Here is a 15629-nt window from a genome sequence, read left to right on the forward strand (position 1 = left end):
CTTTGCTTTCTTTATTGGAAATATCTTTCCCTCAATTTTCTATTTGGAAAATCCTATTTTTCCTGCAAGTCCCATTTCAACTGTACAGCACAGTAGTTAAGAGCACAGACTTTGACACCAGATCCCTTTGAAAAATGTTATTCAGTTTCCTATAAAACTAAGTATATGCCTGCTATGTGGTGCAGGAATTCTATTCCTAAAAATTTACCCAAGAGAAATGAAAAGATATGTCAATAAAAATAAGTGTGAAAGAATGTTTATAGCAAATGTATTCATAATAGTCAAAACTAGAAATAGCCTAAGTAGCCATCAGTTGGAGTATGGATAATGATTGTATACTTATATTCATACAAAAGAATACTCTTCAGTAATAAAAAGAAATGAACTACTCCTCTAACATGGATGAATTTTAAAAGTATTATTCTGAGTGAAAGAAGTCTTAATAAAAGAGTACTACTGTATGATTTAATTCATATAAAGTTTTAGAGAAGTAAAAATTGATGTATGCTGGAGAAAATAAGAACAATGGTTGCCTTGGAGGGGTGATATAGGTATTACCTGGGAAGAGGCAATTTTCTGGAGTGATGTTTTCTGGTTATGTTTTGTATCTTGGCAGGTGGTTGGGTTACACAATTGTTTCAAAACTCATCAAATGATATATCTAAGACTTGTTAATTTTATTTTATGTAAATTTTACCTCAAAAAAAAAAAAGAACTATAAATATACATTGAATTCCAATGAATTATAAGTATGCTGAAGTGTTTAGGGGGAAAATGCACGGATGTATAAAATTTGTTTTGAAATGCTTCAATAAAATAAGATGGATTTATGACAAGTAGAATGGTGGAAAGGTGTTGATCTGTGATAAAACAAGGGTAGTAAAATGTTAATGGTTGAATCTAAATGGTGAGTATATAAGTATTCACTAGAAAATTCCTGAAACTTTTCTGTATGTTTGAAATTTTTCATAACAAGCACTGGAAAAAAATTTAACTACCAGTTTTAGAAACCATAGATTATCTTACTCAAATTAATTACTACTCTGCTATTTGCAAGATGGTAATTTTACAAATCCCCATTCCATTTACATTCAGTATTTGGTCTTTTACTATAAGAAAGATCTTTTTCTTCTTTCATATTTATTGCTTTATTTATTATGAATATGGACATATGTATTCTTATTCTATTTACTGTTATACTATATTACTGCATTACTGTCATTCTAAATTTTCAAGTTTGAAAGTCCCCATATTTAGCAAGTTGGAAGTCTTTCAAGCTAGCTATTTCCTTTTGCTATGTCTCTATCTCTTTTTGATCACTTCTGGCACAAGATATTTCCAAGCTCATCGTGTATTTTCTTTGTCTCAGACCTAGGTTTAGCCATTTCAGAAACACTGATTCTTTTCAGTGCAGAATGAGATTTAGAAACTGAGACCTTATTTCTAGATGTGCTCATTGCTCTGAGTGTCTTTGCTTCTAGGCCCTTTCAGTAGAATTTCATGAATTTAATATGTACATATATTTAAATTATATATTTTAAAAATGAGCTAATTCTGATACTTCCAATTTCACTGCAACATTAGCGTGTTCTCTTTACATTTTTTAACTTCTTTCACTTCCAACACTGCATATTTGTATCACCCAACCCAACCAGTGAAGACTCTGCCTCCCAAAAACATCAATATATTACACATAGCTCAAATCCTGCCATATACTATACATGTATAGTATCCTCAAGGGAAGATTCCTGGGTAGATAATGATGTGAACACAGGCAATTAACTCCTCCTTTTTGAATCCCACTGCAATTATCAAAGGGAATCTCAAAGAGGGAGTTTCTGGATATGAACTGAAACTAAAGAAAGATGCTTTTAAAAAAAAAACTCAAGAATTTTAACTAGGTATAATGAAGGGAGACACAAAGAATAGTCTCTCTTTGAAAATGTTGTATCACTTCAAAATAATAAAGGTATACCTTTTTAGAACATCTTAAATGCACTCTAATTTGTAGAGCAAGGAGTAAAGCCCTCAATGAACAGGGATAGAGCTTATCACTCTTTCTTTTTTTTTTTTAACACTGTGAAACAGTATAAATTTGAAAGCAGCTGGACTGGAATTCATACAGAAAACAGACAGCAACTTCCAGAAAGCTGAGGAGCAACTGGGGAAAATCTCTAACACTGAGAGCAACAGTAGGAAAGAGGCTGAATACAGCATCTCTTTGTAACGAGTGAGGTCCTTTTCTTATTCAAAAAAGGGGGAAATACTAATTGAGCATTAATCTAAAAAGCTAGAAACAGAAAAACAAAGCAAATCGATAAATGCAGAAGACTATAACAGAGTTGAAACCAAACTTAGCAAATTAAGAAATAGAAAGAAATCAGTAGAATATATAAATAAGTTTAAGAGCTGGGTCTTTCACAAAGTAAACCATTCTCCATGTCTGAACAACAGTTTTAAATATGATTGTTCAGTTTGATTCATATTCTTGCCCTTTCCCTTTGCTTTGAAAATGTGCATGTTCTGCATAGGATCTGCTCCTTCAGTCTGGCTTCCGGGATGAGAAGCCACATGAAACATGCTCGTTATGACACAAGTCTAACTAATATGGAAATTGATACAAGTGGGTTCTGTCATTTTAAAAAAACCACCATCAACAACAACAACAAAAAACTAACACATACGGCATTGGCTTGGGATCAGATAGTGAATGAACAGTAAAACGTTAGTAGAGACTGGAAAATGGCAACCGACATTATACAGTGGTGAAATATTTGATAAAACTGTTACCTGAAATCATTTAAAAAACAGAAAATGAATCTGATGAACCTGTGGTTCTGGGAGAGGGTTTTTTTAAACAGAATGTTATTAGTATGCGTAACAAATTAGTAACAAATGCTATTTGTTGGTGTTAGCTGCATTTCATAAGGTGTGTGCCAAGGAGGAGATGAGTTAGGAGAAAACTGGCTCATTTTCAAGAAGAGACAAAAAAAAAAAAGAAAAGAAAAGAAAAAAAGCTCAGAAATTCCAGAACTTGCAGGATTTAGAGATATAATGTTTTCCCTTCTCTAATTGGTAAATGGGAGCAACAAAACAAAACAAAACAAAAAAATGTTTTGAGCAACTTCAGTGAACAAAGTGAGGGCATGGCCACCACATCTTTTGTTTTAAACTCAGATTTAATTAATTTGCCAGTCCCCCATCAGATCCTTTAAGTTGGACAACATCTCTGGGGAAAGAGACCAAAGGCATAATCTCACAGGTATCTGGTAAACTCAAAGTACCTATGATTAAATCTAAAGAGAAAGGCATGTTTTGAAAAGAATTGTGCATGTGCCTATTAATACATAGAGTGGATTGGAAGCAAATAATTTTTTAAACTGTTTTGAGAATTGTACTTCTAGAAGTACCACCAGTCTGATTAAACTGACAAACTATTTTAGGCACCAAAATTTCCATTTCATATATGGCCAAGGGTGATATTGAAAAAGGAAACATTAATTAAAGAGTGGGGGGACTCAGAAGCCATGGAGAACAAATGACAAGGGCATTACTTTTAAGGAGAACTATGGCCTCTAACTAACATTTCCTCACTGAGCACAGGAACACATTACAAGTTAGCTCAGTGAGATTTCAGAAGTGCTTTGGATGACTGACTGCTCTGAATGACATTGTTTATTATAGCTGTCTTGTTCCTATTCCACCATTGTACATTGGATTTGTGTTGTGGGCATGTGTGAAAGGTTGGGTTCCCACCTCTCCTCCTCCAGATCTTCAGATCAAGAAGAACCACTCCTGGGTCTGATTTGTTTTGAACAATGAAAAGTAAATGATGTGACACACACCACATCTAAACAGAAGTTGTATTTTCAATTGTGTTGGCCTCCTGTCTTCCCTTTTTCTAAGAGAATAGGTGTGTTCCATATAAGGTTTGCTCCTTCAGGCAAGGTCCCAGAATGAGAAGACACATGGAACAAAGTCGAACAGAGTCAAGTAGACTGGAGCAAACTGCAATTGCTGAAGTGTAATATGGTGAGAAATAAAGGCTGTTGTGAGCAACTGAGATTATTGGATGGTTAGTTGTGCAGCAAGACTGTTTACTACAAGCATAGCTAGAAAACAGATTTTAAAAGTATTCTATAAATACAGCTTTAGTATGCACAACCCTGGTTTAAAATTTGGTTAAAATAAAAAATAGTCTCTGAAAAAAATTTTTTTCCAAAGCAAATAAAGATGAAGAAGAAAACCTAGATAGGAAGAATTTTTAAAAGCTTTTGGAAATAATGTGAAAGAATTACCTATGAAAGACTATTGGGCCCGGATGGCTTTACAAGCTAATTCATTTCAATCTTTCAAAGAAGAGATATGTCCAAGGAGATATATTCATACTAGCCAAAAATTTAGTAAAATATAAAATCTTCCCAATTCATTTTGTAAAATCAGTGTAACCATAATAATAACACCTAACAAAAATATCACACATACACAAAGGAACTCATAAAAAATTCAATTATGGATAGGAATGCTATGTGCTGGATTGGCTGTTTTCAATATGCTATCATGACTGCTTCCTTGTAAGGGTGAGCACTGAATTTCCAAGAATCTCCTTCCTTGTAGATTCTTAGCATTTGCCAATAAGAGGGACATGTATGTAATTTGGAAGACAGAGTAAAATGGAAGTCACAACTCTCAGAAGTTCACACAGCTAATGCAGTGGCTTCTTGGAATTCCCTGTGAGCTTGGGACTCTCTACCTGCTATATTGCTTGAGACTGAGGTTGTTAGTAGTTTGCAACTACAGCTGTACTTATAGAGTAAATTATAATCTTGAAGCAATTTACAAACTAAAATATAATCATAGTTGTTCAAATCCAAAAGCTAGAAAAAGACAAGTAGAAGAAATATATAAATAATGTGGGAAAAGAAAATTCACAAAAAAGCAAAAAGTACATCGTCAACAATATCAAAAGTTGATTCTTTGAAAGGACTAGCAGACAAATGTTTAGCAAAACTGATTAGAAAAGAGAGAGAAAAGGTTGAAATAGACAATATTATGGAGAAGTACATATATCTACAAGTATAATCTAAAATTTTAAATTAAAAATAATACTAACAAAATTATTGCAACACACTAAAAAATTAGAAAAATGAATAATTTAAAAGAAATGAATTACCAAAATTTACTCAATAAGAAACAGTTAACTTAGGAGAATGATGACACTGAGATGGCAACGTAAGTCATTCCTGACTTCACTTACCCTCACAAGAAGAACAACTAACACCTATTCAAGAACAAGACACCACTGAAAGAATCCTAGGGTAAGAGAGTGAGGCTGAAGTAACCCCCCACCCCCAGAGACCAAGAGAGACTGCATTAGAAGGGTAACAGAAGCAGCTACATGTTGACTGCATTTCCCCTCCCCCAGGACAGCACAGCATCACACAGAGAGGTCTCCCCCAAGCCACTGGTTCATCCAGTGGAAGAAGAGAATCCAGGAGGTACAACCAGCTCCCCCTCCCCATTGTGGGTCACTTTTCAGGAGCCCCTACTCTGACCTCACACTAAGAATTTGCAGGGCTCAGTCGCTGGGAATCTTGACAGTGACAAAGAAGGCTTGCAAAAACCATCACGTGGATCTTGGCAGCCTGAGTTCATACCTGCGGTGCCCAAGTAGTAATTCCAACCAGTGGCTTTGCTCATCTGCAGAACTAATCAGGGGTATGCTCTGGAGGAACTCAGTGGGGTGCAGATCTACCTGATTTGGATCCTCAAACAAGGAGTTTTGTCAGACCCAGAACCTGGTTTGCCCACCCCCAGGCAAGGTGCTGAGTCACAATCCCATCCCCTGTGGAGAGCGCCTCCCAGTCCCATCTGACCAGAAGGACTGTGACAACTCCTGGAAGCTGTGCAGCCCAGCAGTGCTCAAGACAAGAGAAGAGCAGACAGATCTGACAGTCTGCGGAACAACGCTAGTGGCCCTATTTGGCCAGGGAACTTGGGTTGTGGGTTGGCTTGACTTAAGACAACAAAGAGCATTGCCAGTTTTAGAGACGCTTCTCCAACTGTGCCTCAGCAGGGCGTCTAATTCATAGTCCCACTCACCTCTGAATGTAGCCTTCAGCCTGTCCAACCAGGGAAGCCATATAGCCCATTCGATAGCCCTACACACAGTGGCGCTTGAAAGAGAACACAGGCTGTGGCTTCCCCCATCTGCAGAGCAAAACCGGTGGCCTCACTGGACCAGGGAATTCATTGCAACCTCAGGTCTGATTCAGGTCCTGAAACAGTAAGCTGTACAGACCCTGTGATGCATAACTCACAACTCTCATTTAAAAAAAAAATGAGTGGGGCAAAAATAATCATAAATACAATAACCTGTTATTAGTTACACAATTAAAAAACAATAAAAAATGTAAATTGTAACAGCAATAACCTAAAATGTGAAGAGGAAACCAACTAAAAGTGTAAAGTGTACAAATTCTATTGAAGTTAAGTTGTTATCATTTTAAAACAGGGCATTAAAAGTTTAAGATATTTTATGTAAACCTCACGGTAACCCCATGGGAAAATCCTGTAGTAAGCACATAAAAGAAGTCAAAGCATATTAATTATGGTTGAGTAATATATGATGCTATATTACTCAACCATAAAAAAACTGAAATTTTGCCATTTGCAACAACATGGATAGACCTTGAAGGCATTATGCTAAGTGCAATAAATCAGACAGAGAAAGACTGTATGACCTCACTTGTATGTGGGATCTAAAAACAAAAAAAAAATCCCAACACATGGAAAAAGAGATCAGACTTGTGCTTATCAGAGGCAAGTGTGCTGCAGGGAGTTGGAGGAAGGTGGCCGCAAGGTACAAACTTGGAGTTAGAAGACAAATAAGCACTAGGGAATGTAATGTACAACATGATGACTACACCTAACACTGCTGTATGAGATACAGAAAAGCTGTTAGGAGAGTAAATCCTAAGGGTGCTCATCAGAGGAGAATTCCTTTCTTTTACTCTTTTCTTCTTTCTTTTCTTTTTATTGTTATCTATATGAGAAGATGGATGTTAGCTGAACCTACTGTGGTAATCATTTCACAATATATGTAAATGAAACCATCATGCTGTATGCTTTAAACTTATACAGAGATATAGGCCAATAATTTCTGAATACAATTTGAAAAAATTTTGAAATGCATATAGTGTCAACAAAAGAAAGAGTTAACTTAAATAGACAAACAAAAAATGAATTAATAATAAAGTATCTCTATCTACCATCCCCTTCCTATTTTTCTCAAAGTCCCAGGCAGGTAGTAAACTGTTTCTATCTTATAAAAGAGTATTTGAGAGACTAGAATAGGAGTGTAAACTATGGATCATTTTATGATGCTAGAATAACCTTGAGAAACAATTTTGTGAGGGGAGTATAAACAAATCACAGATTAATTTTTTTATGTATTTAGATTAAAAAAAACCTCTAAATAAAATATGAAAAAGTTGGATCCATCAATTTATACAGAGAATAATATTATATCATAGTCAAGAAAACATTTATTCCAGGAATGCAAGCATGGATAAACAACAGAAAATCTATGATTATAAATTTTATATAACAATTTAAAGTTTAAGAAACATAAGCTTGACTTTATAAAGTAATATGGGCATTTGATGTATCTGGGTCTCCTCTCTTTTCCTCAAACATGCCAGGTGAACTTCTCTTAGTGTCTTTTCACTGACTGACTCCTCTGCCTGGAACACACCCACCTCCCAACATTCACAATGAGAACACCTGCAAGTCCTTCAAGTGCTTGCTCCAGAAAACTCCAGTGAGGCCTACCCTGACCACTCTACTTAAAACTGAAATCCACTCTCCTTCCCCTGACCCTCCGAACTCCCTTAGCTTGGTTTAGGTTCTCTTTTTTATTATATAGCACTTACTTTCTAACATACCATATGATTTAATTATTTATTATGTTTATTGTGAATTGTCTGCCTTCCTTCATCCCATCCCACTAAAGTATAAATTCTATGACAGCAGAGATCTTTGTCTGTTTTGGTTACTGATGTATTTCAAGCACCCAGAACTGTGCCTGCTACTTAGTACGTGCTCAATAAATATTTGTTGAATGAAATAATTCATGATTCAAAAACTTAGTAAATTAGTAATGAAAAGGAATTGCTTTAACATAACAAATAGCATATGTCCAAAAAACCACTTCAATGTACAGAATAATTTTCACTTATCCCACGTTATTCAGCTGTATCAGTTGAAGGAAAATAGAAATATTTTTTACTTCTGGAGAAATACTTGTGCCCTGAGTCCCCCAAGTGCCTCCTTTCTGCTACTTCAGTCACCCTTGCTCCCTTCATGGAACCCTGGCTCTCTCTATGATCAATTTCCTTTGGTCAGTGCCAATTATAGATTATTACTTACATAAAATTAAATATTTTAATATCACCATGATTTGAAACAAACATGAAAGAAAATGTAGGTGAATGAAATCACCCAGGGAGAGTATGGAAAGAAAAAAGATATAAGGACCAAGGACAGAACCCTAAAGCCATCAACATTTATAAAGAAGATAGATAAGGGGTTGCTAAGATTTCAGAAGAAAACTGTAGGCATTTACTTTTATAAAAGAGAACCACTGATTGCATCCTAGAAGGCCTATAGGTGCCCTAAGTACTTAACTATAATCTTAATTTAATAGAACCCCAGTATCAACCTAGTTTTCTTGAGTCGTTCTGGTTATGCTTCAATGAGAAAAGCAGTCATTTGTAACACTTTATAAAACAACAACACTAATAAAAACAAACAAAACTATATATTTGTATATTGCATGTATATATAGACATATATATAGAGAGAGAGGAAGAGAGAGCGAGAGAAGGAAAGGAAATTTTGTAAGAATACATATCAAATAGTTAACAATATTTAACTATTAAATATTAGCTTGTAGAATTGACAGAAAGGCAAAGAAACTTAAACACAGGGACTTTAACTTTTTAACTTCTTACCATGTACAAGTTCATACTTTGACATTTATTCAATGAGTAGGGATCATTGTTGTATTAAAATAATAATTTAGAATTTAGATTAGATTATGGAGTCTATGAAACTTGAATAAATCGGTAATGAGATTTTGAAATGAATCAAAGAAAAAGCAGAAAAGGCATGACATGCAAAACAAATACTATAAAACATTTTGTTTTTACGTCTCTACATAGCTGTAGACCCAGATTAATGCTTGGGCACAGTACCTGACATATATGTCAACTGAAGAAAAATGCACAACCTAAAAATTGTGAGTTATGTTTTATTCAGGGACCAAACAGAGCACTATAGCCTGGGAGACACCTCTCAAATAGCACTGAAGAACTGTTTCAAAGGGGTAAGGGAGGAGCCAGGATATATAGGAGTTTTTGCTGAAAAAAAACCATGTAGTCAAACATCAAAAGATTACTGCTAATCACAAAATACAGACATCTCAAGTGAATGATTTTAGTGCTTTTCTAAGTATGGGAGGATGCAAGAGTCTGGGATCATTGAAATTATTCCTTAGATATGCATCTTAACTACTAGAGCCAGTATCCAGCACAGAATGTTTCCAATTTTTCTCCATCCTGAATTCCCCTCAGGGTGCACCACTTGGGGAGCTGCTGCAGTGGCTGATGGCTTGATGGTGGGTAACATATGTTGCTTATTGTATTAGCAGGCAATAATCTTTGTTTACTAAAATGGCAGGTGATGTTCTTTGTCCACATATATAAAGTATTTTAGAAGTATAATCTATTATTATATAAAAGAAATTTATAATTAAAAAGTAACTTAAGGGACTTCCCTGGTGGTCCAGTGGTTAAGACTGGGCACTTCCACTGCAGGGGGCGTGGGAACTAAGATACTGCATGCTGCGTGGCTCAGCCAAAAAGTTTTAAAAAGTTATCACTTTTGTTTGTATTTTCACATATCAGAGCCATTATGGCTTTATCTACAAAATGCAGAAACACTAGCAAATTTGATCCTTGTCTACTGTTTTGAATGATTCATTATCTTAGTCAATTGTTTAAAAACTTGCTTTGATTGCTTTGACATTTATCTTTTCAGTTAAACCACCGTCTGCTTATACAGAGATCAGACAACCTGGTTAATTGCCTTGCTTTTACCTCTCAGTCCTTCATCAGTCATGAATATATAGGATCAACAGAATATTCACTAGGCATTTTGGGATTGCGCAGACATTGCAATAATACATTATTGCAGACATTTAGAGACTATATATCAAATAACATTTGGCATGGAGGGTGATATAATAAAAATTTTTGTTGGAATGAAAAATAGAGTCTCCACAATATGCTGAATATTATGGTGCCAGGAAGCAGAATTTGCCACCCTAAAACAGGTCTCTTTGTCATATTAGTGAATTTAAGCTGTTTAAAAAAATTTTTTTTTCCCCTGAGAAACAGCAGACATGGAAAGGGCTCTGAAAACCACTAGGAGTTGCCCTTTTGTAAGAAACATTTACATTTATAAGGGACATCTCCATTTGTAAGTGTGTCTCCCACTCTGTCTATGGAAGAGGAAGATGACCAAATCTCTAGAAACTCTTACCAGTGGAGAAGGCAATATGACTTAAATATGCATCACAATCACCCTTGTTTGCTATGCTTTCCCTGGTCACCTCCCATAATGACTCTCAGCATCCTCAACATCCTCTTTTGTCTTTAACTGAGGATGGTATTTAAGGTGAGGGCTTGGGCCATTTTGATAGGTTACTCAGTTTTCCTGGGTCTCTCTCATGTATACATGTTATTAAAATTTGTTCGATTTTCTCTTGTTAATCTATCTCATGTCAATTTAATTATTAGACCAGCCAGAAGAACCTAGAAGGGTAGAGAAAAATTTCTTCCTCCCCAGCAATAGGAAAATGAATTAATATAATCTCATGATGTGAATTGATTTCAATATTTTCCTTTGAATTGTTGTTTCCCCTTGTACAATGAAGACCTTTACTTTCTCAGACTATCCTTGGGAGTGAAATTTCTGGATCTTGTGAGAGCTGCATCCTTTGCACTGTCTTGTGGGACACCTCTTACATCCTTAGTTAAACCATAAAAAGGCTTATTGGTTTGAGTTGCTATTAAGATCCTACTCATCAATGGCCAGACAATGCACGGGATCCTTTGAACTGGAAAGATTTCTAAATTATTAAAATTTTAATTAAACGATTAATTAAACAATTGTTCCTATGTTAATTGGCAGAAGTGCCAAAAGGCAGAATTTTGAACATGAATTAATATTATCTCATGATGTGAAATGATTTCAATATTTTCCTTTAGTATCATGCTTTTAAAACTTTATAAAAGAATCTTTGAATTGTTTTTCTGAACTCTGGGAGTTTTTGCATAATATTGTCATTTTGAGGGATTTGGTTTTAAAAAATACTATGGTAGAAAGTCTTGGCAAGTCAAGATTCCTCCCACCACATACACCCCACACACACTTAAGGGAATACTCACTTACCTTCTCTTTCAGACCTTCTATTACTTTTTTTTTTTTTAATGAGAAGTATAATATTGATTGCTTAAAAGTAGGTGTCAAATTCAGAAGGTGATTTAGATACAGGCAGGTATTTATTTACTGTATCTAAGAGATGCCTCCTGACTGTGTGAATTTAGACAACCAAAGCCTCAGGTTTTTCTTCTGCAGTGTACCTACCTCATAGGGTTGGTGTAAGCATTAAGAAAAATCAAGCATATGGATTATTCCACACATTGCAAAGGCACATACTCAGCATCACATCAATACGTGTTGATATGTAAGTACACGTCAGTACAGCGTGGGCATAAGGATGAGTCTCCCTTTACCTGTAGGGAGAAATCTTCTTCCAAGTTCTGCTCTTCCCTTCTGTGTGCTGCCTCCTCCCGCTGCACCAACACCACCACATGGTGGCCATTTTCCTACCGTGTGACAGAGAAAGCACTCAGTAATTGCTAGCTAAAAGATGTTAGCAGTTGAACAGTCAATCTTTGAAAGATTTTGTTGTTAAAATTTTTAAACGGTACTATTCACCTCCATGACTGGAAGTACCCAGGATCTCCTTTTAGGACCTTTGCACCCCTATTCCACTTCTTATCTTCTAAGGTGCCTAGTCCTGGTGGTAATTCTACACTTTCCTTCTGTTAAAATCTATACATCCATTAAAGGCTTACAAAAATGCATGAAAAAAAAAAAAAAAAAGCCAGATAGATCTGGGGTTAAATCTCCATTCTGCCATTGAACGTCCCTGTGTGACTGTTGCAATTTTTTTCCTTTTTTCTTCTCTTTAAAAAATTTTTAACTTAATTTAATTTAATTTTTTAAAATTTATTTATTTTTGGTTGCATTGCGTCTTTGCTGCTGCGCACGGACTTTCTCTAGTTGCGTGGAGCGGAGGCTACTCTTCGTTGCGCTGCGCTGGCTTCTCATTGCAGTGGCTTCTCTTGTTGCGGAGCACCGGTACTAGGCGTGTGGGCTTCAGTAGTTGTGGCAGGTGGGCTCGGTAGTTGTGGCGCACAGACTTAGTTGCTCTGCGTCATATGGGATCTTCCTGGATCAGGGCTTGAACCCATGTCCCCTGCATCAGCAGGTGGATTCTTAACCACTGCACCACCAGGAAAGTCCCACATTTTTTTTTCTGGGTATCACCTCTATCTAATCTCTAACTTAGGAAAATCACATCATTAATTAATTGAGAAGATTAAATAAACTATTTTAGAGCCCCAGGTGCTTAGGGGGAAACTCAGTAGCTACTTTCTCTTATTTTTCCTCATTGGCATCAAGACATAAATTGTATCGATCATTTTTGAGGGCATTACTCCACAAATAATTTGTCACTTGTACCTTTGTACATGCATTTGAGACAGGTGTCAAACATCAGTGAAAAAGTGTGAGGGGGGAATACTGGTAGGCCAGAAGGCCTCCCTGGTACTACTATAAAGAATTCTTGCAAGCATACAGAAAACTTTGTTTCCCACAGATAAGCCTAATCCTGATTATGGAGGACAGAGCTCTACTTATTTTCTTAAATTCTTCTCAGTTGTTATTGGTATTATTTTTACTATGTCTCAATTTCAATATATATAAAATGATATATATTAACATAAATATTTGTCTATCACCAATATGTGAAGTAAAAGCAAATTAGACAAGATGTTCTGTAAGTCTTTTATTGTAACTGTTTTTAGCTTTTCCTGTGGGGCATCTATCAGATTATTTATTTACCCGTGCCAGGAGAAGGGCATCCAGAGGATCAAATCTAATTTAATTTTTTCTTAAAAAAATTTTTTTTAAAGGTGGGTTTGGAAGAGACTGAGAAAAAGCTCTCTTGGCTGCATTAAAAGCTGAGGATTAGTAGCAATGTTCTGACCTGAAATTTAGGTCTTGTGATTTCTTTCCAGGAGATTTTTCACTGCATGAAAAACCTGTCTGCAATGGCCTTATTATTTAATTCAATCTTAATTGGATACAAACCGTCAAAATCTGAGGGATTGTTGGAAGGCCTAAAAGTGCACAAAGGTATTTTTTTAATGGTAATATCAATCATCTAGAAGTGAAAATGTCCTTCACCAAGTCACTAAAACTTTCCGCTATAATATACTTTACGTTCATTTTGCATTTCTTTTAAACTTTCAAGGACATAAAATTTAATCTCTAGAGCATATGCCCTGTTTGGGGGAAGATACAGCCATTTTCAATAGTAGTCTAAGCTTTTGTGCTCCGTGATGTATATTTTAGGAATTCTCCACGTGGCTTAATGAGTATGTCTTCATTGCTACAAGAGGTGAGTCAGGCTTCATTTTGTAATAAGACCCCTTGGAGACGAGTGGGATGCTAAGGGACCAAGATAGGGTGAGGACTGGCTCCTTAAAAGAGCCTTTCATAATTTGGCCAGAATCACTGAGCGCTATGAGGCCACCGTTTGATGGAGAAGCAAATGCCCAGAGTGCTTTCCTTTTGCGAGAGATGCAAATGGCAGGCTGGGAGAGAGAGCTAGGGGAAAGGGTTCTTTGAGTCATTCACTGCTTCTAGTCCGGTCCCCGACGTTCGGAGAATACTCAAAGGGTGTGAGGTAGGACCATTTCTATTGTTATCCCGGCTGAGACAAAGGCGGGGTGGCAGTGGTGGGGGCGCGCAAGTGGTGCCCATCCTTTCGGTTGCGTAGGTTGGGGGAGTACGGGATGGCACGGGGGATTTGTTTTGTTTTGCTCTGGAGCCGGCTTCCCGGAGTCCCTCCCGTCCCCCGCCTGGAACGCAGGGAGGACGCCGCGAGGCAGCCGCAGCGGCCTCTGCGTCAAGGGGCGGCGGGGCGGGGAGGTGCGGCGCCGGGCCTGGAGACCTGGCTCGCGTCCCCCGGGCGCCCGCAGCCTCCCCCCTCCCCCGCAGCCTGTCGGAGGCCGCAGCTCCGGCGGGCCAGGCACGTGGGCGCCTCCGTCACACCCTCACTCACACACTGACACACACCCGCGCGCGCACGCACCCGCGCGCCTGCATCTCGTGCTCTTCGCCTGGCGGACACACAGGCGCTCAGGAGGAGTCCCCTGCAGCCCGCAGGGCAGAGACCCCCTCCACCCTGCCCCAGGACCCGCCCGCCCTCAGCAGCTGCTTCTCTCCAGACAGCTCCCCGCGGCCTCGGTCAGCCACCTGGACCCGACCCCTTGGCCACTGCTGCTACTGTCGGGACGTGGACACGGCAAGAGGCGCCGGCCAGGACACCCTGACGGTGAGGACACGCTCCTACCGCTAAGGACACGGTGGAGGTAGGGTGGGGCTCACCGCGAGGCACCCTGGAGCTCGGGGCCGGGGAAGGGAGCGGAATTGATGGAGGGATCCCGGGAAGGACTCAGGCTGTGTCCGGGGGATGAGGGGAGGTAAGGCGGCTCCAGAGCGCCAGGAGGGCGAAGCTGGGCTCTGCGGGCGACCCTTCGGGCTCTGCGTCCTGCACCTGTGCACAATCGGGGGGCCTAGAAGCGGTGTGTAACGGGAAGCACATGGGTCGAAACGTGCCGCCATCCTTCCTTCCTGTCGTGACCACAGCATCCCCAAAAGACTAGTCATTTCCAAGTCCAGTCAGGGTTGGCCGAAGGGCGGGGTCCGCCTGAGGCAAGTCGGAAAGTTGCCAGGGTCGGGAAGGAGCGAGACGCTTCCAGGGCTCTCGGTGAGTTGGAAGCTGATCCTCGTGCAGGTGAGGGTGGGGCGGGGAGAGGAGCCAACCTCATTCCTCGTTCGCTTCTGGTTGCTTTTGCAACTGCCGAAGGCGACTGCCCAAGGCGGTGTGTTTTCACGTGACCCCAGTTCCCTTTTGCCTGAGGTATCCTGCGTTAAATGGTCCTGAAGCGGGCCTTTCTCCCGCACAAGGCACGAGGCGCCCGGAAAAAGCACAGCCTGTGTGTTTCTGCGCATCCAGGGATTTGAGAATGTGGCGGTGAGGGTGTTGGCGCCGGGATTTTAAGGAGACGATGGGAGACCGTTTCTACGTTTCATGAACTCGGCTCGTTTGTGCGTGGCCTGGGCAGAGGACCGTTTTGAGTATAGGGGTAGACTTTCAGTCAGTAACGCGCCTTATAAATACGAATGGATCAAAAACGCTCGAGCTG

General features: G+C 38.8%; 1 protein-coding gene across 3 annotated transcripts in view; it reads left to right on the plus strand.

Annotated features, from left to right (window-relative positions):
- The first annotated feature begins 14497 nt into the window (after window positions 1-14497).
- Window positions 14498-15629, plus strand: part of SLC6A15 (solute carrier family 6 member 15) — a 47332-nt gene continuing 46200 nt past the window's right edge. The window contains exon 1 of one of the 3 annotated variants that reach the window (XM_007165931.3): window positions 14498-14792. The gene's annotated coding sequence lies outside the window, so the exon portion shown is untranslated. Of the gene's footprint in view, window positions 14793-15132; window positions 15191-15629 lie in introns of those variants that run through there. The other 2 variants (XM_007165932.3, XM_057557675.1) reach the window with 2 other exon arrangements.

Source organism: Balaenoptera acutorostrata, chromosome 11 (genome assembly GCF_949987535.1).
Source record: "Balaenoptera acutorostrata chromosome 11, mBalAcu1.1, whole genome shotgun sequence".
NCBI lineage: Eukaryota > Metazoa > Chordata > Mammalia > Artiodactyla > Balaenopteridae > Balaenoptera > Balaenoptera acutorostrata.